The 25,168-nt window shown below is 41.1% G+C and overlaps 1 long non-coding RNA gene across 1 annotated transcript; it reads left to right on the top strand.

The window, feature by feature from the left end:
* Positions 1–3,038: 3,038 nt before the first annotated feature.
* On the top strand, positions 3,039–23,457 carry LOC109029390 (uncharacterized). The gene is made up of 5 exons (XR_010130667.1): positions 3,039–3,489; positions 5,690–5,837; positions 6,828–6,935; positions 8,288–8,323; positions 23,382–23,457. It is a non-coding gene; the product is annotated as an uncharacterized lncRNA (long non-coding RNA).
* The last annotated feature ends 1,711 nt before the right edge of the window (positions 23,458–25,168 follow it).

Below are 25,168 nucleotides of genomic sequence, written 5' to 3'. Positions count from 1 at the left end.
GTTGAAGCCACCTAGTTTGTGGTACTTTGTTACAGAAACATTAGCAAACCAATACAAGCCTTAAAAAGATGTATAAGACAGGGAAAGGAATAAGAGCCTGTGACTAGCCAGCTCTATCTTCCAGCTGCCCATTATCTAGTTCTCTTTCCTCTTCCAGACAACAAACGGGTTCATCAGAAAATGGTGGAAAGTAACCAAAAATTTCTGACTATTGTCACCTGAGGTGGAAGAAAGAAAGAAAGAAACAACCTGGGAGAGGGGGTGGTCATTAGTTGGTTTTTCAGAACATTTGATTAGACTCCTGGAAAGAGGGCAGAGAGGAATTGTGTGTGTGTGTTGGGGGTGGGGGGTCGTGGAGGTTATTCTCCCTGTTTGCCTTCTTTCCTTCTTTGGTGAATGTCTTTTAAACATGATTTTGATTTTTTTTTTCCCACAAGATCCAGTATAACTGAAATTTGAAATTTTAAAATGCTTTAAAACCTTTCAATGTTTGTGTTTGAAATTTTCTTGAGTTTATGTGGGTGTGTATAGAATGATTTGCTTCATATTAGTGCAATGAGTTTCTAACTCATTGACTTTCTGAGCCATGCACACACCAACACAGAGCATTCCCTTTGGATATATTTTTCACTTTTGGTCTCTCATGTTCTTTTCTGTGTATCAGATGTGAAATGAAGTAATGGCACTAGCTTTTAATATGGTTTTCACAAGTGGTTCTGAAAGCAATTCCAGATGACAAGAACCAAAATATTTGGAGTGATGACAGATCTCTGATAGTGTGGACTCTATAGTCTCCCCGGTAACCACTTTAAAATGCAAATATTTTTAGTTTATCTAAGTTCTGTTATTTTTAAATCTCACTAGTTTGTAGTCCTAGCTAAGATTCTTTGGGGTTTTTTCTGTTGTTGTTGGATTTTGTTTGTTTGTTTTGAGACAGGGTCTCGCTTCATCACCCAGGTTGGAGTGCAGTGATGAGATCACAGTTCACTGCAGCCTCGATTTCCCAGGGGCTCAGGTGATCCTCCCACCACAGCCTCCCCAGTACCTGGGACTACAGGTGCGTGCCACCATGCCTGGCCCCAGATAAGATTCTAAATATACATTTTGCTTCTTCTTAAGGCAAGCCAGCCATTGCCAACATAGAGTAACAAAATGCACATTGCTCTAGGGACCTTACAGAGTAGATAAATGACACAATGTCTTCCCTCTAGGGAGGATAAAAAGAATAATGAAAGATGTGTTTTTTCCATAAATGCATATATTAACATTTGACTTCACAAAAAGTGCTTATGTAAAGAACAATACTTTCCCTTGAAGTTAAGAAATTTTATGATGGATCTAACAGTACAGGGAAAAAGGAAAAAGGTCTTGGGGCTAATAATAATAATTAGCACTTATGTTCGTACTTTCTGTGTTCAAAGCATTTTGTGGAAGATTAACTCGTTATTCTTCCCAGCGTTCTTGTCAAGTTTATAAAGCTTTAGACTGTTCTGATGTTCTCTCCAGTACAATTCCATATAATATGGGAACATTCATTTGATTTTTACATATAAATACTACTGGAGTTCTGATTATCCCACACTGTGTCTGATACCCAGTAAACTCACAAACTTTGGTGGAAAGAATGGATGGTACTTCCTGGATCCTTATTTCAAAGATCCATTCAAAATTCAAGAGTCTGACCAAAGAATGGATTATCACTTTAAGCATCCAACTATATTTTATCAAAATGGTCTCATTTACATTTTTCTTCATTTAAATCATGAGTTCCTCAAGGACAGGAACAGTGTGTTTTTCATGCTTGTTCCGAGGATCACCTAGGCGTGTGTTGGCTCAGAATGATGCTTCGTAAGCCTGTGTTGAACAATAAAAATGAATTCTTTATTGATAAGTTCTTATTAAATTGTGAAGAATAAATAGCAATGTGGTATCTGTCCTGCCCTCTAGGAATAAGTATGAAAGAGGAAGCAGGACTTATATACAGAAAGCAACTGGACACAAAATAGAAAAATACAAAATACAACCAAGTGCTACAATGTGTGGTTCGAGAAATGAGTGCTAAGGAAAAATTACACTTGTTTTGTTTTGTTTTTTGACTTCTCAGCCCATTAGCTCCACCTCCTTCCTTTGGGTATATGTGTATATACACAGAAAGAGTGAGACAGCTTTTGGCCTGCAATAAAATGTAACAGCCTGTAAAAATATTATATTTTCTACTCTGTTTAATATAGAAAGTTCATTCAGTTAGAAATTATATACAGATTTTTCAGTTTCTTTCTGTACAAAACAACAACAAAACTCCACACACAGAAACACACGCACAAATACACTGAACTTTAATGGTGATCTTTATTCAAATTACAGTTTCTGTGCACACCTGTAATCCCAGCTACTCCAGAAGTTGATGGGAGTATCCCTTGAGCCCAGGAGTTCAAGTCCAGCCTGGGCAACATAGTGAAATCCCACCTCTCAATCTTTTAAAAACTTAAATTACAACTTCCCATATTATAAAAAAGTACTGCAGCTCCAAGCTTGAATGGAAATTCATTAGATTTTTATGAATTTGAAGAAAGTTTATTTCTGAAAATAAATTTTGTTGAATTTCTTCTTAAGGTGGAAATTTGTTTTTCGTTCCTTTTCTTTGCATGTGAGTTTTGTATCAGTTGTGGAACTCTATAGCTCCACTACATATTTGGGTATTTGAATATTTGAATCTGTTGTGCTTTTTCCAGGAAATTCTGAATTTTAGGATAGTCTACAGGTACCATAAATTGAGAAGTCCAAACAATTCATTATCTTCCTTGAAGCCCAAACCTGCCATTTTTCTCAGATAGGAAAGCCACCAAACCTAGGGAGCATGCCTGCCACTTCCCTCTGGCCCGTCTCTGGCTCATCCGCCACAGAGACCTATTTATTACATCCCCTGAGTATTCCTCTAATTCCCCCTCTGTTCCATCAACACTCTTTCAGCCACGCTTCAGGACCATGGTCTGTGCATCGCTTAGTCTCATCCTAATTTATCCGCAGCTCCACCCACTCCAACCTCCTCTCCCCTCTCTAAGACAACCTTTACTTCACCGCCTATGCCTGTTCCAATTTACTGTCTCTGAACCCCACATATGCCCTTTTCTGCCCTACGTTATGATAACTGGAGCTGGACCTAATTTCTTTCGTTAGCGGGCACAATGTTAGACCTTGTCAGTAGAGGGCGCTAGAGGGACACTGCACAAGGAAGGGGCTTCTCTCCTGGTTCCAGCTCTGTTCTTAGAAAACACTGAGCTGCTTCCTTGCCAACCAGCAGCTCCCTTGGTAGGGGCATGCAGAAGACCTGATGACACAAACCCTCCAAAGAGTTCCACCCTCACCATAACAGGTGGCTTCCTGCTCGGCAGCCCATCCTGCATCACTTCAGTGGACTTCTCTGACATCTACTAGACCACATTAAATGAATCACAGCCTTGAAACTGAACTGGAAGGACTTCCTTCAAGGTTATACCTTCTTTGAATACTGTCTTTCAGCCCTATGCCTAGTGACTGCTCCCTGCGTCTTACCCCAGTTTTCTTGAGAATTCCCTTTATACTTCTTAGTAGATAATACCCTTTAATTAGTTCCTTATTTTTATGTGGTATTAAGTTTTCCCTGTCCAAACTATTAGTCATGTCTCACTTAATGACTGGGATATGTTCTGAGAAATGTGTTGTTAGGCAATTTCATCATTGTGTGAACATCATGGCATGTACTTACACAAACCTAGATGATAGTATAGCCTATTACAACCCTAGGCCATATGGCATAGTCTATTGCTTCTAAGGCTACAAACCTGTACAGAATGTTACTGTACTGAATGTTGTAGGTAATTGTAACACAATGGTATTGGTATATCCAAACATACCTAAACATAGAAAAGGTACAGTAAAAGCAGTGTTGTAATCTATGGGACCACCATTATATAGGCAGTCTGTGTTAGACAGAAATGTCATTATGCGGCTCATGACTATACTATTGTGATTTCTGTCTCCTGACCAAACCCTGACTGCTTTACCACTTTTGTTCTTTCTTTCTTTTCTTTCTTTTTTTTTCTTTTTTACAGAGTCTCACTCTGTTGCCCAGGCTGGAGTGCAGTGGTGTGATCTCGGCTCACTGCAACCTCCACCTCCTGGGTTCAAGCAATTCTCCTGCCTCAGCCTCCTGAGTAACTGGGATTACAGGAGCCCACCACTATGCACAGCTAATTTTCGTATTTTTAGTAGAGACGGGGTTTCACCATGTTAGGCAGGCTGGCCTCGAACTCTTGACCTCAGGTGATCTGCCCATCTCAAAAGTCTAGTTGGGAATGGTAATCACACAGTTTGGCTATCTCCTCAGGTCAGATTACTCAAATAAGGATTAAACTGCTGCTTATCTTTATGCTTGGCAGCATGGTACCTAGCCACATGGTACCAAGAGTGACTCAGACATGCCTTACCCTCTCTATGTTACACAGCTCACCTCCAGCTAGAGCTGTTGAACTGTAACACAGAAGCACCCATTTCTCTGCTCACAAAGTGTCATGGTACCCAGGGGCAAAACTAACTCAGACACAATAGTACTCAAGTGTTCTCCATCATTCCAGCTCAATCCAAAGACCCTCAACACATTCCCTGAAATGAGAGATGAAGTGCACTGAGAGAATTCAAGGCATGTTTGAGACAAACTTTTCTCCTTGCTTAAGTCTTCTCGGCAATGGTTGGCTCTACCATTTTAAAAGACCTGCAATTGTGTGCAATGAAAGTAGTTCCAGGCTGCTGTATCTTGCTCCCTTTCCCACAGACATCACCAGAAGCCCAATTCATCACATTCTTAACAGCACTCTTCAGATTTATCTGTCAGGGCAAAGGATCCAAATTAAAAATGAAACAACCATTTCACTTGCTTGACAAGGGGAGACCCAGTCTGCCAAATTTCCGTCCCTATCACTGGAGAACAGGACTTTAGGAAATAAATAATAAACGCTTTCTGACCTAGGGCCACCTAGCCTGGAATACTTAGGGGCGTCTTATCTTAGTGCAACAATTATTCCAGTTAATAGGTTAAGGGATATATATAAGATTACCCGTAATCCTTTCACACTGTTGTTCAGGGCTTATTTGAGATGCAGGGCACACATATTTAAGGATTAGCTCCTTCTCTCCCTACTCATACCCTTAGAGTGATATTACTTCCTGCTATCTTCTCTTGTGGAATAGAAATGAAGAATAGTTACACTAGGGGAGTTATTACAATCAGGCTCTTTTATATCTTTAAGGCAATTACAGGCAAAGACAAGAGTGCCTAATGCACAGCCTTTCCAGAATTTGTAATTTTGGCATCTCATCTTGCCAAGCCTTGATAACATCCAGATGTTGCCCTATTGAAAGGTGTTAAATAGAATAAACCTCAAGCCAAGAGTACTTCCATGTTATATTTTGGAGACTTCCAAAATGTAAAACATTTTCTCTTTGAAATATCAGAACTTCGGTAGTTTAAGCAATAATGTTCTGGTCTGCATAATGTTTTAGTGTCTAATAATAACAATAACAGCAGTAACACTTTGTTTCTCCATTTAAAAAGACTTATATAGTGTTGACTATGTGCTTTTCAAATATTAACTTATTTAATTCTCTATGTGCTCTCTCCTGGTACAACAATCTGCTCCACAAATTTCTCCAGATTTTTATCTAATTCCTGTTGGGCAGTGTAAAATGCCACTTCTTCCACGGTTGTCTGCATATCATCAAAAGGGAAATAGCACTCATCGAAGATGTGCCTTTGCTAGGAACTAGGACAAGGGTGGTCTTTATAAATTCATGAAGAGAAGGTATTGTGTTCATTCACAGACTTTGTGTAGCAATTAGGGAGAAAAATGTAAACCCTAAAGTTAATACTCCATGGGCACATTCTGGACACAAGTTACCTTGGAGACATTTTGAGGTGGCAGGGCTTTTCCTAGAGTGGACCACCTGTGCTATAAAGGATCTGCCTAATATACTCATTCAGCAAGTCCCCAGTGAATGCCTGTAATGTCTCTGTGACATTACATATCTGCAGGCACATGCGGAAAAGCAGCAGCTCCTGCATTCAGTACTCTTACGGTCTCACAAACATGGGCTTTGGATGGGCTGGGGGCTGGCAGAATTGTAGGCACAGTGTGTTAAGGGGGCACACAGAACCCAGCATTTGGGCATCTAGAAGCCTTCCCAAGGGCTAAGGAGACACCTGAAAATGAGAAAGAGTTACAGAGCCAGGCCCCCAAGTTGGCCCTGCCAACCACTCTCCAAAACCCTTAGATTTTTGCTGCCTTTGCCCTTGACACTGTCCTTTCCCTGGAGCTGAATGTCTGGGGGTAGAGGAATGACTTTAAAAGTCCAGGATCAGGCCTGGCATGGTGGCTCATGCCTGTAATCCCAGCACTTTGGGAGGTCAAGGCGGGTGGATCACCTGAGGTCAGGAGATCGAGACCAGGCTGACCAACATGGTGAGACCCTGTCTCTACTGAAAATACAAAAATTAGCTGGGCGTGGTGGAAGTCACCTGTAATCCAAGCTACTCTGGAGGCTGAGGCAGGAGAATCGCTTGAACCCGGGAGGCAGGGGTTGTAGTGAGCCAAGATCACGCCACCACACTCCAGCCTGGGTGACAGGGCCAGACTCCGAGTGTTCCAAAACAAGAAAAAAAAAAAGTCTAGGATCAGATGTATCTCCTTAGATCTGTCCTGTTCTAGAATCTTTTTAATAATAAGGCAAGCATTCTCAATAGTTTCTAACCCCAAAAAAGTTCTTTATGGCATTTCCCAACTTTTCCCTTCTAGGAGCCAGCATATGAACTTGCTGCCTATCTTTAGCAAGGAGATGCAAATGACATCCACAAACCTCTTCTGCTGTATACCTGGATGAAAGCAAGGCTAGCTGTGTGTCTTGTGAGTAAGAAGGAAAGATGCTTACCTTAGATCCACCCATAATCTTCCCCTACTCCTACATCTCCAGTTGAGAAAGCTGTACTCATTCTGAACATCAGCTCATCCTAGGGGAATCACAGCTTTCTCCACAGATACAGGACAAGGTGAAGAGCCCTAGGCTGTTCTATTCCCTGGACCAAAGATGAGACTGGGGTGAGGTACCTCTGGGTCACTGTTAAGAAGTAAAATGTAGAGGCTCTTCATTGCAGTAGTATCTTAAGAATTCCAAAATCAGGCTACCACCTCTAAACCAGGCAAGAGGACAATGAGACAAAGTGATAAGCCTGAAGGGTTAGGACCCATGAGGAGCTTATGTCAGGGAGATTCTGAGAGAAGGAAGGGAGGAGAGACCCAAAGAAACTTCATGGAGCTAATGAACAAGCACCTACAGAGGATTTATATACGATATCTGCAACCAAGAGAGGGTTATGCTAATTTAAAGGAAACCAGAAGGTAGCCAACACCTTCATTTCACAGCTGGCAGAAGGAGGAAAACAATGCTTACTTAATTGTTGCTAAGAATTGGTCTCTGCAGAAACGCTTCAGAGCAGAACACCCAGAAACACACTGCCATGCTTATTCATAATGTATGATAGCTGCCACCACTCACCCCCAAAACCACGCTTTCCAAGCTACGCAGATCCACTGAGATCCACACTTTATATGTCCTCACAACAATCCCACACCCAGTGTGTTCGGAATGAGGGCCAGGAGAAAAGCATCCCATTTTTCACCCAAAAAGGAGGCATGAAATTAAATGTAACTCCAAGTTTTTGTGAGCACATATTATTTGGGGACACAAACATGAGAAAGACATGGCCTTCTCTTCCTGAAAGAGTTCATAGAGTCCAAAGTGAAAGACAAATTGATTTTAAAAAGTAATTGCAAAACAATTCAGGCCCTCATGCAAGCATGCATTTAACAAACATGCCCTGGTCACAGTTTGGAAGTAAAAGTATATGCAAAGTGGTATATGAGTACAGAGATGCTACCACTTTACCAAGAACACAAAACAAATAGGAAGAAATCCGACCATTTAAGATAAGAAAGGATTCTAATGAGTGTTTGCCCACTGTCCTTAGAACGTCCTTATATCGAGGTAAAAAGAAGAGAAGTGACATTTACTCAGCACTTTCCTCATACAATCTCTGGGAGGTCCATGAAGACTGTGAACTCTTTGAGGGCAAGAACCATGTCCTACTTACCCCAGGATCCCTGCCCTTCATCAGTACCTGGCACATAATAGTTAATAAATATGTTTTAGACTGAACTGACCTGAGGATTTTCTAAGTCTTGTTTTTCTAACTTTATAGATGGCACCAAGGACTGAAAGACTGTAAGAAGTAAGAGTAAGTAAATTTTTAGCTGCTATATTCCCTAATAGCTAGACTTTAAAAGTATTTTTAACTCTTTTCCTCTATTCTTGCTAGGTGAACAAGGCTAAAACCTGGGTTTAGTTTTCATTTTATAAATTATTCTTTAAAAATAAATTATTTCAACTGTCTTGAAGAGTCTGTAAAACAAGGTCTGTGAAGTCACAGAGGGAAAAAGAATCAGAAATCAGTAGACAGCAGTTAGACCACGGGTGTTTGTTATACATTCGTTCTAGACATTCATCAAAAGCTCAGAAAGGGAAAGTCAAGCGTGCCAAATCAATAAAGTTTCTATCGTATTTCATCTCTTTGGATTTGCAGAACGCTTTGGTAATTCTGTTTCTCAAGCCTGCACATCACGAGCAAACAAGTATGCTTATGGGATAAACAGTAGGCTGTTTATCAGAAAGCTACCAGTCCCCTGTGAGAAGCTGGCTTTCCTCCAAAATGTAGAAGGTGTTTAAGGGGACATATTTCTTTGGTACACCCTAAAGCAAGCTTGTCCAATGTGCAGCCTGCAGGCCGCATGTGGCTCAGGACAGCTTTGAATGTAGCCCAACATAAATTCATAAACTTTCTTAAAACATTGTGTTTTTTTGTGTGTTTTTCTTTGTTGCTAATCATCTATTGTTAGTGTTAGTGTATTTTATGTGTGGCCCAAGACAATTCTTCTTCTTCCAGTGTGGCCCAGGGAAGCCAAAAGATTGGACACCCCTACCCTAATGGCTAAGGAAAGTTTAAATCCTGTCCCCACCTACCTCAGGTCCATGTTGCTCTCTAGCTGAGTCAGCTCATAGAGCTCACTGTGGGCTATGCCCTGGTGGTGACAGTGTCAACAATGGACAACACCAAGAGAGGTAACTTTAAGTATCACGCAGATCCTGCTGTAGCCTTGGGAGCAACACTCCATCAGAAGAGAAATCAGCACTTAAGGCCCAAACTGAGCTTCTCAATGACGACCAAAAGTATTTGAATGTGCTGCCCCAGTAACACTGGCTGACCCTGGGGAGCTAGCTGCCTTGATTCATTAATAGCAGTTCCTGAGTCTTGCCAGTTAATTCAAGACACTCTCCAGAGACATGCTCCATCACTCTTTATTTGGCTTCAAGGATTTTTTTTTCTTTTTTTTTTTTTTTTTTGAGATGGGAGTTTCACTTTGTTGCCCTGGCTGGAGTGCAATGGCGCGATCTCGGCTCACTGCAACCTCCGCCTTCTGAGTTCAATTGATTCTTCTGCCTCAGCCTCCCAAGTAGCTGGGACTACAGGCACATGTCACCATGCCTGGCTAATTTTTGTATTTTTAGTAGGGATGGGGTTTCACCATGTTGGCCAGGGTGGTCTTGAACTCCTGACCTCAGCTGATCCACCTGCCTGGGCCTCCCAAAGTGCTGGGATTACAGGCGTGAGATACCATGCCTGGTTGGCTTCAAGGATCTTGATTGCAACCCAGAGACTTAGAATTTAAGAGGAGGGGAGAAGGGAGGAGGGAGAGAGAGAAAGCAAAGAAGGATGCCGGGATGAGGTGGTGCTCAGGGAGAGGAAACGGATGGACCTACTAAGGAGGATGGACAGACACAGAAAAACACAGGCACAAAGAAAGGCATAAGGAGAGAGGAAAACAAGGCAAAGACAAAATAGAGAGACGGAGAGAAGGAGAGGCTGAGTGAAAATGACATTTTTCAAAGCAGGGCTCATTATTCTCCTTTCAGACACGTTAGTTACAGTTCTCTAATATCACTGATGTAGCTTGCCTCATATTCTAAGGGCTGACAATGGTTATTTCCTGAAGGCCCTGCTGAGTGGAGTGGAGGCGTGGGTTAGGTCAGGAGAGGAACTGAAAGGGGAGAGGAGCTGCTTTTCAGTTTGGTGACTGATTTCCAGGAAGGGAGGCTGTTATGCAGGGAGAAAGATGGACGGCCCCTCCTCATGGAGGCAGCACACATTTAGAGCTGACTGTGAAGAAGAATTGTCTGATAAAATGTTTGAGAGAAATAATTTGAGGGTAATGGAGAGAAAATAAAGGCTTATATCCATATTATCATGCCGGCGCTCACTAATTAAGTCCTTTTTTTTCAATTTCCCTCATTCTTGTTTGTGCCTCTATTTTTGGCATAGGAAAAAAAATAAAGGCTCACCATGTTTTCAGCAAAAAGAGAAAAATAAAGATGAGTAATTTCCATACTATATTATTACATCAGGAAAATTTAAATTTGGTGTTATAAATTTTTTTATTTACTGAATACGCTGTCAATTTGAAGAACAACTGTTTGGTTCTCTCTACTTTATCAAGTGTGAGTTTAATTAATCACAATGGAATCCTATTCAAACTATTTTCCAACCCAAGAGGCAATTGTTTCCTAGAGCAGGCTGTTTCCTTCTAACTAAGGACAGCACTAAACCAGAGAAAACATTAAAACCCTGACGCGCATCATAATGAACTCCATGCAAAGTAGTTATATTAATGTAATGGAGTCGAGATCTTAATTGCACTGGTGTTTATATTTGCAACCTCCTTTTTTAAAGCCTTTTTATTTTACTAAATGATTTGAACAACGAGGTAGGAGAGGTTACGTGGCCTGCTAAATAGAGATGGGTTTCATCGCACTAAAGGAGGAAAAATGAATCTGGGAGGGAAGACTAGCTAATTTAATTTTGTAAAGTAGGTTTTATTCTCAGTTGATAATGGCTAAAATTGCTCTGTGAAAGCAATCTTTCCAGAGCCAGAAAATGTTCCCTGGACGCTTAAAACGAAGCATGTCCAAGAGCCATTTTTGTTCCTCCCTATGACAACCATTAGCTGCCACTGAAAAACCTCCAGCCTGAGTGCTGAATCCTTACAAAGCAATTTAGGCGATGCATCCTCTGGCCTCTGATTTGAAAGAGCTGATATGTGGTAAGATAATTTCCAGCCGAATTTTAAGATAGGAGAGATTGCGCAATAGGGGTATAAGGGAAATTTCCTATAAAGTGGTCATTTAATTAAGAGTTATTGTTTGATGAATGAATGAGTGAATGAATGAATCTGTCAGGGCTTTTAGTCCAAAAATGGTGACTCTCTCCTCTCTACTCTTTTTTTCTGTCCCTGCCCATCAGACACAGACTAGAACAAAATATATTTGTTTCCTCATTAAAACTCATTAATGTAGAGACTGGACAAATATTATACGATTTTTCCATAGCTCAGCCAGGAAATCAGAGGGAGAAGATGGCAGTGTTCACTAAATCACATATGCCCTCATGAGAAACTTCTCTCAGGTCTCAGGATTTAGAGTGGTTGCTGTTTCCCAGAGCAATGAGTTATTTTGTTACATAGATACTAATAATTATATAAACTGATCTTGTACCCTCTGTTTGTGCTGCTGGGAAGCTCAAAAAAAGTTCTGCAGCCATCTCTAGTGCTGGGCTACTCAAGACAGGCAGGAGATACACTAACCCCATCCCTCACTTGATCCCGCTACCTTTTTTTTTTAATTTGATTTTCAAATCTTATTTTTTATGTGATTGTATTCGTGGAGTAAAAGTGCAATTTTGCTACATTGATACATTGAATTATGGTGAAGTCAGAGCCTTCAGTGTCTGCAACACTACAGCAATGCACACTGTACCCACCAAACAACTTCCCATCATCCAGCCCCTTCCCACCTCACCCCCACTCCTCCAAGCCTCCACTGTCCATCATTCCACACTCCGCGTCCATAGGTACACATTATTTAGTTCCCACAGGTAAGTAAGAACACATGGTATTTGTTTTTCTGTGTCTGACTGGTTTCACTTAAGATAATGGCCTCCAATTCTGTCCATGTTGCTGCAAAAGACAGGATTTCATTCTTTTTTATGGCTGAGCAGTATCCACTGCCACCACCTTTTTTAAAACCTCAGCTAGTTTGTTTTTTGATAGTTTGTACAATGTAGATTTTGAAACACTATCTCAGATTTTTCTCTAAGGGGAGAAAAAAAGAAGGGAAGGAAGGTAAAGAGATAAAAAGACATAGAGTTGAGTTACATTCATGGCTTTCCTGTTGAACACCAGGCACTGTGTATTAGCTGTTGGTGAGTGAATAGTCTAATGAAGGAGGCAAAGGAAATTATAAAGTACAGAGTAGTACCATGCAACTGTGAATAAAGTACCATGGGATGCAGTACAGAGGAACATCAACTCTAGCAAGGGGGATTCTATTACTACTATTACCAAGAATTTAACATTGCACTAGGTCTCAAAGGCGAGAAGGAATTTGTCTGGTAATGAAGGGAGGAAAGGGCATCTCAAGCAAAGGAAACAGTATATGCAAAAGTGCAAAGGCATGAATGGTATGTTGTTTCCAAGACACAATGAGAGGCTTGGTTTGGCAAAGTTTCGTACGCTTGGGGGTGGAGAGAGAGAGTAGAGGGCCAGAGCTTGAAGAATGAGAAGGTCAGAGTCAGATTTGAGAAGCCCAGAATGACAACATATGGAATTCAGAGATTGATCCCAGGCAATGGGAAACCAACAGAGTTTCAAAGAAAAAACAGTTACATGGTCAACTTTACTTTTTCAAAAGAAGTATACTTGAATTGGGATGAAGAGGGACTGGAGAGGAAGACTGGTAGAGATGCTGGAGTTCAGTGAGAAATGTTGACGAAGAGGATGAGAATAAAACAGAAATACAATAGAAATAGTCCGCCTCTGCTGGAATGGTAGGGTTCACTAACTGATTAGAGACACGACCAGGGATAATGCTGTATAACTTGGGAGATGGGGGATGTGACTGAGGCTGGTAACCAAAATCTAGACTACAAGAGGAAGAAGGCAGCAGGGACGGAGGAATGCTAAGTGTAAAGTGCCTTCAGGACACCCAGGGAGATGACAGAGAACTAAAAATATCGATCTGGAGCTTGGGCAAGGTATTAAGCCAAGGGAATTAGATTTGACATTTTCCAGCACACATATAGTACCTAAAAAGTGATAAAGAAGATCAGATCAATCAGAACATAAGTATGTACAATACAGCAGAAGAAAATATGGGGCCCTGAAATTGGGGATTATTTTTAATCAAGGGAGTTAAACTGATTCTCCTTTTCTGGAGGTTTTAAATATAAGCTAGGTTTTCACCTACCTCGGGTACTTTAGGATAGTTATTCTTTCAGGCAGAAGTATCAGCCAGGTAATCTTTCAAATGAGTTCAAGTAACTCTCCCAGGAAGGGCACTAAGCTTGTTAAAAGAGCAGCCAACTAGACTCCTTAAGTTTTGTTGAAAAAGCACCATGCCATAACATTAGCAAGAGGGCACCTCTCAGCGCTTGGGAAAGAACAGGCAATATCCCCCAGGGGACCCACGTCGTGTTTGGAAGAGGCAGCAGAGGTAGGAAACTGGGCTGTGTTCCAGTATAAAGTGGTGTCTTAAGGCTATTTAAAATACACTGGAAGCTATGTGTGTTGCTTTGAAAAAAACAGAGGAGTGTCAAGAAAAAGTGGTAAAGAATTGTGCTGATGTATAAACAAAGAAGATGGAAATTACCAGCCAGTTTTCAATATAGGTGAATGATATCAGGGACCAGGATGCTGCAGTGTTGAAAGAATTAATAACAAAGAGAGTGAGATGGAAGGGAGAAGGGCAAGGAAAAGAAATGTCCTTGCAAGGAAACAAAAGAGTAGAGGAGAAAGCACCCAGCAGGAGCCAAAACCGCCGGTCAGAGAGTGGGGGCAGAGGCCAGAGTCACAGAAATCCCAAAGATAAAGACAGAGGGACCAGAGAATGTTGATGGAGGGGATATCAAGGACACACAGGATTTCTTAGGGTTAAGGTAGAGATGTTAACAGTTGAAGAGAAAATGAAGGTGTTAACAGTTGAAGAGAAAATGAAGGTCGTTGCTGAATCAATACAAGTTTGCCCTGATGAACAGACTTGAAGTAAGAAGTCCTGAGCTCAGATATAACCAATATCTCACAATATGACCTTATTTGGAAATAAGGGCCCTGTAGGTGCAACCAATTTAACTCTAGGATGAAACCAAATCCAATATAACTACTATCCTCATAAAAAGGGGAAATTTGGACACAAATACACACAGACATAACATAATGTGAAAACACAAGAATAACACCATGGAAAGACAGAGACACAAGGAACACTAAAGATCGAAGGTCACCACTAGAAGCTGGAAGAGGCAAGAAGTTATTCTCCTTTAAAGACTTCAGAAGGAGCATAGCCCAGTCTACACTGTGATTTTGGACTTCGTCTCCACAACCATGAAATAATAAATTTCTGTTATTTTCAGCCACCCAGGTTTTGGTACTTTGTGATCACAGCCCTGGGAAACAAACATAACAGGAAGAGAACTAGAGGGAGGTGGGAATCCACAGAGCGTGCTGAAACCTGCCGTCAACAGTTTCCACCACAGCAACTCTAGACCTTAAAATCCTACACACTGGCATTACTCAGGATTCTTTTGATTGCAGTTAGTAATCTGCCGACTATCTGGGGTCTGCGGGATGAGAGTGTGCGAGGTGGAAAGAACAAGAAGGCAAAATGACAAGGCAAGTCCACGGTAGGACAGAGGTTAGGTCTGCAAAGGGCAATTCTCTTTTTTTTGAGATGGAGTCTCACTCTGTCCCCCAGGCTGGAGTGCAATGGCACCATCTCGGCTCACTGCAACATCCGCCTCCTGGGTTCAAGTGATTCTCCTGCCTCGGCCTCCAGAGTAGCTGGGATTACAGGCGCCTGCCACCACACCCAGCTAATTTTTGTATTTTTAGTAGAGATGGGGTTTCACCAGGTTGGCCAGGCTGGTCTCGAACTCCTGACCTCAGGTGATCCACCCGCCTAGACCTCCCAAAGTGCTTGGATTACAGGCATGAGCCACCACGCACAGCCGAGCCACTTCACCCAGCCTTCAAAGGGCAATTCTCAATGAAACAGAAATCCATTCTCTTTGTCCAGCTGACAGAGAAGCAGCAACATAGGTCAAGGACGAACAAGACAAATATGGAATATGGTGCCATAAGCATTCTTTAAAAAACAAACAAACAAAACCATGGCATTCACATTATTCTGGCAGAAAAACTCAAAATAGAAACATTTATGTCATGTGTACTTACCGAGTTGCTAATAAGTCAGAGAATCAGGAAACTGAGCAACATAAAGAAATAAACATACACAACAGAGAGATATTTGAAAACTCAGTAAGGAAAAGTTTAAATTTTTACATTCTTTGAGAATGAGTTTATCCATCAGAAGGGAAGGAGGATAGGGATCTAATTTACGGAGTGCCACTTGGTGCCAGGCCCTTGCTAAGCATGGAACACAGGTACCACTTGGTCCCCTCACTAACTCTGTATTACGAGGGAGGAAACTGAGACTCAGGAAAGCGAAGCATTTAAACTCTAAAATGCCTGAGTTCAAATTCATGCTGTGTTCCCCCTCACCATGTGGGTTTAGGAGGATACAAATTAGAATTAAACTTCTCAGGAACCTAAAAAGTCAGCAAGAGAAATGGACTCAGATATGTTAAAAGGAGACCACGAGGGGATCATCCCAGCAATCCCAGCAGCCTGTCCCACTTGGAGCCTGGAGCCCAGCTTAAGCACTTGCTCAGCTCTCGCTCTCTTGCTGTCTCTCCCCTCTCTCTCTCTCTCTGTCTCTCAGGAGCTGCCAGCTCTCCACTGTGCCAGTGCACAGCTGGGGGACTTCCAGGAGGAATCTGGACTCCACTGGAGACAATTTTATCTCTGCCTTGTCCCACTGCAGAGATAAAAGCCCGAAGACCGGGCTCCACTCCCTGAAGACCTCCAGCCCCGCCCCCAGCCAGGTGTATGCTCCCCCACATCCTGAAGTAGCTCATTGCAATCAGGGCCTGAATAGTAAAACAGAAATTAAATTGACACTTTGAAGCATTAATCTAAGCACAAATTAATATTCATCAACATCTGCTATTTGTTCAGGTGAATATTCAGCTTAAACAAAAAATAGCCTTTCTACCCAGAGACAGCGTGTACCAAAGAAAATGGCGTCCGCGTGCAGGCCGTCTGCGCGCAGCAGTGGGAAGAGGCGGGCTCACTGAGGAGACAACATCCATGACAGACCTCCCAACAAAGCCCTGCATATTTTTCAGTAAATCATGTCTATTTGGTCACTGTTTTCTTTCTGACTCTCAAGACATCACCGTTCCTTCTCAAGAGGGAGGGAAAAGGAAGCTGGGTGGTGTTTATTCCGTCTCGGTGCTTGGCAACTGGCCTGCCCCTGTTGTCTGCCATGTGATCATCATTATCTGGGCAGGAGAAATTTCTTTGCTGGAAAATTACCAGCTAAATTTCAAAATGTGCGTGGAGAGAAGTTTGCAGGGGGACTAGATGGGATAGTGGAACCGTACGGGTAGCTCCACATGGATGGAAAATGAAGCAATTACACAGTAAAACTCTGTACTGTTAACAGCCAAGGGGGGTGTTTGATGGTGTAACACAGAGAATATCATTGAGTCAATAACATCTTTAGAGCAAGGGAGTATTTTTTTAGGTCATAACCAAGCTAGCAGTTGTTCTCTTCCTGCCAAAAAGCCAGAAAAACTTCTGAAAGCCCTCTTGCGATTCCAGGCCGGGGCAGATCTGAGAGATATTTAGAAACATAATCTGTTCCCTGGGTAAAACGATGGCTTCAAAGAGCACTTTGGAGAATGTATCTCTTTACGTTTCAACATTTCTCCTCTCCCTGTCCCAGATAGTTGAAACACAGGCACTAAAATGGTAGAAATATAGTTAAGACAATAAACAAATTTAAAAACTACAGGTTCTGCATACTTTCGGGGGGAAATGCCTTCCAGTGACTAGTGGGAATTGCATGAATTTGGCAACCTGCCTATTCCTGTGTTGAGTAATGATGGAGGGATGTTGCAGAATTGTACATGTCATGAATGGGAGGAAAGTGTACTCATTAAGAGCAAGAACTGCAAAGTTAGATCCTGAGGTCATATTCCAGCCATCCTACTTACTACCTATGTGATCTTGGGCAACTTACTTACCCTCTCTGTGCCTGGCTTTCTTTATCTGTAGAATGTGGATGTTGTGATGATTAAATGAGCATTTGAAACAGTATTTGCCACCTTATAAGTATCACATAACTGTCAGCTATTGTTATAAACTTAGTAATGAAAATTTTGTAATAGTAGTACAGAAAATTGTATAGAAATGAAAATTGTGTAGTAATGAAAATTGCCAGAAAGTCCCTGGCAATTCTATTAATAGAGACTGATATTACTAAAGGTGTAGAGTGAATGACCCAAAGTTGGAACTGGTCAACCCATTAAATTCATTCTACTTGTGGGAGAGAAGGGAGGAAAGAGACTGATGGTAAGTAAATTAATGAATATAGGAATAAGAATAATATAAATAGGAATAAGAGCAATACAGAGAATGAAAGAGGTTAATGTGACAGAGGCTAGAGACCCACCTTAAGCTGAGCAGCCAGGGATGTCTCTCTGAGGAAGTGACATTGAAGTGGAGACCTGTATGAGAAAACCCAGCTATCTCTATATAAACAGGGGAAAGTGATCCAAAAAGGTGGAACACCTAATGTACAGCCCCAAGGAAGGAGCATACTTGGAGAATTCAAGGAACAGAAAGAAAAACAGGAAGGCTGGAGTGAAACTGATTAAATAAAGCATCGTAACATTAGAGGTGAGAAAAGCAGGCTACACATGTGGGGCTCTGCAAAACAACAAGATATTGGATTTCATTCTAAAATGTAGCAAAAGCTATTGGAAGTTTTAAGGAGGGGTGTGATATGATTTAAGGAGGGGTGATTTATGATTTTAAAAGATCACGCTGGGACCATGTGGTAGGCAGCTTCTGACATGGCCCTCAGTGATTCCCACCTTCTGGTATGCACACTCTTGTATGAACCCCTCCCCTTGAGAGTGGGCCAGACTGAGGGACTTGCTTCTAACAGAACATGGCAGTAGTGATGGGATGTCACTTCCATGATTAGGTTACAAAACGCTATGACTTGCCAGTCCTCCTTCTCTTTCCCTCTCCCTCACCTTAATGAAGCCAACTGCCATGTTGTAAGCTGCCTGAGGGAGAGTCCCACCTGACAAGGGAACCGCAGGAGGATTCCAGCCAACAGTCCATGAGGAAGCTGGGCTCTTGGTAAAACTGAATCCTGCCAACAATCATATGAGTGAGCTAAGAGGCAGCTCCCTCCCAGTCAAGCTTTGAGATCATTGCCAGAGAACCCAGATAAGCTGTACCCAGACTTCTTACTCACAGTAACTGTGAGATAATCAATGTTACTGTTTTGAGTTACTGCATTTGGGGGTAATTTGCTACACAGTAATAAATAACTAATATAGGCTACTGTGTAGAAAATGGAATTTTAGAGAGCCAGAGTGAAAGAAAGAAAACTGGTTCAGTGGATATGACAGTAGATGAGAAGAGAGATTATGATAACTTGGATTAGGACAGAAGCAGATGAGATGGAAAGAACGGGACAGATTCTAGGTATACTTTGATGATTTTAGGGGTAAAAGGCAGAAATAAGACAAACAGTTTTGACTTGAAAAACTAGATGTATACAGAAATGGGGGAGAGAGAAGAAACAAGCTCAAGGGACAAAGGTTAATGTTGAGCTTTCTGTTTTAGTCATATTGCATTTCAGATAATGCTTACTAAATACCCATATGGAGAGATCAAGTAAACATGTGGATAATTGGATTTAAGAGTCTGGAGCTCAGGGAAGAGATCAGGGCTGGAAAGTGGGTTTGGAACTCATAAGCTTTTATAGGCGGTACTTAAAGTCATGCTACAGCATGAGCCCCCCTTAGGGAATGTATCAGTTCTGTTGCTGCATAACAAGCCACCCCAAAATTTAGTGACCTAAAGCAACCATTTTACTATGCTCATGGTGGGTCAAAACTTTGGCAGAACACAACAGGGAAGGTTTGTCTCTGCTCCGTGATGCCTGAGTCCTCAGCTGGAGCACTACACATGGCCCCCTGAAAGGCTTGGGCTTCCTGTCACTGTGACCACCTCAGTGCCGGAAGCTCAGGATTCCTAAGACTAATGTCCCAAGGAACCCGGTGGACACTTCATGGTCTTTTATGACCTAGCCCTTGGTGTTACAAATTATCTCTCCTGCTGCATTCTAATGATTACAAATGAATTACTATGTTCAACCCAAATTCAAGGGGAGAAGACATAGATCTCACCTCTGGATGAGAGGAGTGTCAAGGAGTTTGCACACATGTTTTAAAGCCACCACATAGAGTCAACACAAACAGAGAAGAAAAGAGAATTCTAAGGGGAGCCCTGGGGCATGTCAACATTTAGATGTTGAGGAGAAGATGAATAATTAGCAAACGAGACTGATACGAATGTCAGTGTGGTAGGAAGGAAACCACTGGGTGAATATGAGGTCATGGCAGCCAGCAGGAGAATATATTTCCAGAAAGTAGGAGTTGCCATGGTGCTAAATGCTTCTGAAAAAGTTAAATAGGTTAGAGACAGAGAAGATTGGGGTTTGGTGACTGAGAGTTGCTGGTCGCCTTGACAGAAGCAATCTCCATGAAGTTGCTGGAATGAAAGCCAGCTTAGATTGGGTTGAAGAGACTGTTAGGAAAGGAAAGAGGCATCAACCACAGCTGGCAGCTATACATGGACTTGTTTAAATAAGTCACTTGCAAGACTCCAGTAAATCAGAAGATCGCAGAATCTGTGATGTAGGTCATCTGGTGCATACATTTGAGCATTTTTGATGTTAGGGAGCTCACTACCTTTACAGTAGCCCATTTTGTCGTTGTTAGAAAAGTTATTCCTTCCATAGAACTCATTTCTAGCATGCATTTATCTTTGCCTGAAACAGCACACAACCAGTCTACTCTGGGTGTCAATGTGCCTCTTCAGGCTCTTTCCTGTAGATGAAACATCTGCAGTGCCTCCGGTATCTGGGCACTTCCTGTCTAGTTTTCATTGCCCTCCTCTGAATGTGCTCAAATGTGTTCCTGTCACTTCCACAGTGTGGCATTCAAAACCAAACTTAACACCCTGGATGTAGTTGGAAGATGCCACACTCTGGTCCAACCATTATCCCTAAGGCTGTTTCAGGATTTTGTCAGATTGCTGTCACACATAGTAGAAACCAAGAGCCCCGAGCTGTCATTCACACTGAGCCTTAATCATCATTATTGTGACTGATGAATGTTCAATACTATTTGATGCAATAGTCTCAACGAATTGTTCTTCCATAGCAAAGCTAGATGTTGACAAGTCCAGGTACACTGAAGAAGAAGCTGGAAAGACGTCTTCAGCCTTAACTCCCGTACATTGTTGCTGTGGCATTTTTCTTTGCACTAAATAAGGTGAAACACAAAGGAATAGGAAATGGCTCCTGAGGCTGCTGGTGACCCAGGTCTGCCTCTAGCCGAACAGGAGCCTCCGAAGAAGTGGAATGGGGGTTGTGCATAAGTGGAACCAGGGAAATCCTAGACCTGTGCCACAATTTACTAGCTAGCATACCCTCTAGGGCTTTTTCCTCTCTCCTTCCTAGATACATAAACCTTGTAAAAAATCAAATCAAAATTCTCTTTCTAGAAGAGAAATTTGAGCTAGCTTTTTAAATTCTCTTTCTCACGGTTTTTCTATGAAACTGTTTAAAAATATTTCTAAATCACTTAAGTGAATATTTGTATCTCCAGATTATATATATTACTTAAGAAAAGGTTAGGAAAGCTTACCTGGAACTAGAGAGAAAAAAATCCTGGAGATTAACATAAGGAAACTTTGAGCTTATTCTAACAGCTGTGTCGGTGTGGCAGTAGTATATGCACACAGACACAAACACACACACACACACACACACACCTGCAGGGAGGTGAGAATAAAACCCACTGTGCCAGACTACTCCAAAAACCATTACTTTGTTCTCTACTGGTCTCTGCCGGCATGGCGATTCTGGGCAAAGCAGGTGGCTAAAGTGTTCTGAATAATTTGGAGCAGGAGAGTCTCATTACCCTCGTCATGACTTGCCCACCTTTTCTCCCTTCCCTTGAGAGCTTAAAAGACTCTCTTTGGGTAAGAAGAAATAAAATATAAAAATTTACTAGTAAAATATTCTTTTTCAGAGTCTTTGTTCCAGCTGTTCTGGTCGGGAGCTAATAGATCAGTTGAGGATTAAAGGATATGCTTTAGAGCCTTCTCCACCCCTATCAAATTCTCTCCAAAATTCAGAAGGCCAGAAGGATAGAGATTGGACCCTGAATAAATTGCGCATTTTTATCTCTTTAGTATCTTGGCAAATGTGATATAAGCATAATAATTATTATGAGCTCTCTGTGATGCCAGTCCTTCCTCATGATACAGAGGAAGGGGTGAAACCATGGTTTTTGAAGTCAGACAGTCAGGAAAGCTATTCCAGGCACTTTCACATACTAGATTTGAGACTTTGGGCAAGACTCATAAACTTTTTGAACCTTAGTTTTTTTTCTTTAAAATAGAAATAAAAATGCCTCCTATAGGTGCATTCCTGAGGATTTCAGTGAGATAACTTCATAGAGCATTTTTTAAAATATCATTTATAATGCCATTTTATTTTTTGACATCAGAAAATATTTATTACTGGTTAAAAAAGACGGATAACTTTTAGAATGCAATAAGTGCAGTGCATAGCAAATGGATTATGTATTAAAACTGAATATTTAATTACAGCAAAAGTTCAAGAAATTTCCCCATAACTTAGACTGTAAGAGATAAAGGTGATAAAGTATTAAATAAATGAGAAACACAGGGGGAATGATCCAGAAGATCTAGTACTTATGTGTAACAAGAATTCCAGAAAGAGAGATCAAAGTATTCAAAAGATCAATAATCAAAGAAATAAAGTCATTCCTGGACTAAAAAAGACAAGAGTCTTCAGTTTGAAAGAGTTCACCAAGTATCATACAATGAATACATTGATACACACATCAAGACATATCTTGTTTGCATTCCTTAAAATTCAGGTATTAGGGGAGAAAATCCCATAAGCATCCAGGTTTCTTTTTAACATCACAGTGCTTTGTATATAACAAGTAGTCCATAAATTTCAGTTTCTTTGCATTTCTCTCCTTTTAATTCATCCTGCTTGAGTAGAATATCTAATCCACCAAAACCTTTCTTTGATCATGTCATTCCCCTCATTGCATCCTGAGGTCACTTCTCACTGTACGAAGGATAAAACTCAAATCTTAGCATTGCCCATCTCACCCTAACTTACCTTTCTAAGCCATATCTTTCCCAACTGCCAAAAATGAAGCCTCAGTTCCCGCTAGCAGCACGACTTGCAGTGCCCAGGTTCTCTCCTTTCTTGTTCATTTCTGTGCTCTGGTTTGCTTACAGCCTTGTCTCCTCTGGGCTATTCAATTTTCACCCACCTGCCAATTAAAAGCTTGCAAAGCCGTTAAGAACCAGCTCAAATACTTTACCCTGAAGGCTCCAAGATGGGATCACTCTTTTCTTCCTAAAACATGCTTTAGGACTAATTGTATTTTTCATAAACTCCTTGACAGATGCTATCTCTTATTGTTTATATACGTATCAGAGGCACATGTCAAAAGATACGATTTCTATCTGTTGGCTGTTTATTTCCCAAACTAGATGGAACTCCTTAGCAGCAGCGACTACATCTTGTTATCTTATATCTCTAGCATCTGACACAGTGCCAGATACCTAACAGGTGCTCCATAAATAATCACTCAAAAGGTTTATCCAATAAGCTATCACCCTATACCTAAAAAGTTCAATTGCAAGATGTTTTGCTTAAAAAGTGGTTACACATTCAAATCTTACAGCTGCCAGGCATTTAACGTAAGTGGCTGACACAGGCTATGTCAAAGAGAAATAGGGAATGTGGGGACTGTGGCATTTCGGAACAGGGCATCCTACCTCTAGATGGCTGTAGGAATGTGGTCCCAGTATCATCAAGTCATTGATATTTCAAGAGAAGCCAGAAATTCATATTTTTGTGTGCAATATCTCCTGATTCTTAACCATTAGAAAATAAGGCAATCATCTGTTTGTTGAAATATTGTGCAGGTCCATCATAGAGGCCAAGCCAAATACAACTATGTTTGCAAGCATAAGATGGATAGATGTGGTAAACCACAAGAAGCAAATAGCCCTTTAGAGGTGTGGATTGACCTTGCAGAGTTACAAGTGGAGCCAGGAGAAATCATGTTGAGTGGGACTTCTCATCCTACCTAAGAGAGACTAACAGATGGAAAGCTGGGTACAGAAGGGAGAGAAGGCAGTAACAGTCAGATTTCAATACGTTGAGACTGTGACATGTGGGACTTTTGAGTGAGTAACAGCTGCCCCTAGAACTGAGTTGAGTAGGGATCCTCCCACACCACCCAGGCAAGAGAACTAACAATTGATGACTGCTCCAAATCAGTCGCCAGTCTACCTAATACTTCTACCTGGTAGGTAGCCTGATACCCACTAACATCAGGTAGGTACTATATGATTAATATTTCATAAGATAAATATTAATCATTAGCAATTTTCAAAGCTGAGGTACAGCTACTTCAAAAATGAAGAAGGAATGCAGATGAAGAGCACATATCACTAGAGAAATTAGTGATACAGAGTCAAGCAAAGTCTCCAGAGTTCTGAGGGGAAGAAGCAAACAAAGAATCACAGCCATTCTTTGACGGAGCATCCTACTCATTAAAGAAATGCAATCATGATTATGCTGATCAAATGAAAATCTCAAAAATAGAGAGGCCATGGGAAAAGGGCTGGTTATCAGCACTGAATTCATTTACATATAAAACAAGGCAAAATAATTGTCATAATACTTTGTAATGGTTATAAACACCAAATAAATGTTATATAGAGGTGAATCGCATAAAAATAGTAATATGGCAGTTTTCCCAGTTTTTCTTAATATTTAATAAATACTGCCTACACTTGGTGCATGAAGTTAAAAAGTATAATGACACCAATCTTTTAATATTCTTTTATACCTTATTTTTTAAACTTTAGAAAATATTTTGGGAATTAATATTTCTTGTACTTAAAATGAATAATTTGCTTTATTTCACTTTTTAGGATTTTTTAAATTAAGTACAGTTAATTTTTTTATTTTAAATTGTGTTACAGAATATTCCAAATTCAGTTTTTCTGTATTTTTTTTCCTGTCTGTATTTCTATAGAGATACATAGGATGATATTGCCCTGTGTTAATGGTAGTTATTTTTGTATAGTGGGATACGGAGTGACTTCTTTGCTTTCTTCTTTGTACCTTTCTTTGCTGCTTGACTTCTTTATAATGAGCTATATTGTTTTCATAAGTTCAGTAGAGTTATTCTTTATGAAAATATATATAGTAATTGAAAGAAGCTTAATATTTGGCATCTCTAATTTTTAAAAAGTAGTAAACACATATTATGCACCCCTTATGTCTTCTTTTTCCTTAAACCTTTCTACCTACTGACTTTCTTTCTTTTCTTAAAGACAGAGTCTCACTCTGTCACCCAGGCTGGAGTGCTACAGTGCAGTGGCATGATCATAGCTCCCTGAAGCCTTGAGCTCCTAGTCCCAAGAGATCCTCTTGCCTCCCAAGTAGCTGAGACTACAAGTGTGTGCCACCATACCTGGCTAATTTTTTTTTAAGAGATGGGGTCTCGCTATGTTGCCCAGGCTGGTCTTGAACTCCTGGCCTCAGGCAATCTTCCTGCCTCAGCCTCCCAAAGTGCTGGGATTACAGGCATAAGCCACCAAACCTGGCACTACCTACTGAATTCCAAGCTCTGTGATCCTAGAGGGTAAACATTAAGCTATGTTAAAACTGTAAGGGGCCCTCAGAAAAGCCACCTACC

The sequence above is a fragment of the Gorilla gorilla genome, chromosome 14, assembly GCF_029281585.2.
Source record: "Gorilla gorilla gorilla isolate KB3781 chromosome 14, NHGRI_mGorGor1-v2.1_pri, whole genome shotgun sequence".
Classification (NCBI taxonomy): domain Eukaryota; kingdom Metazoa; phylum Chordata; class Mammalia; order Primates; family Hominidae; genus Gorilla; species Gorilla gorilla.
This window is presented reverse-complemented; position numbering and strand designations above follow the sequence as displayed.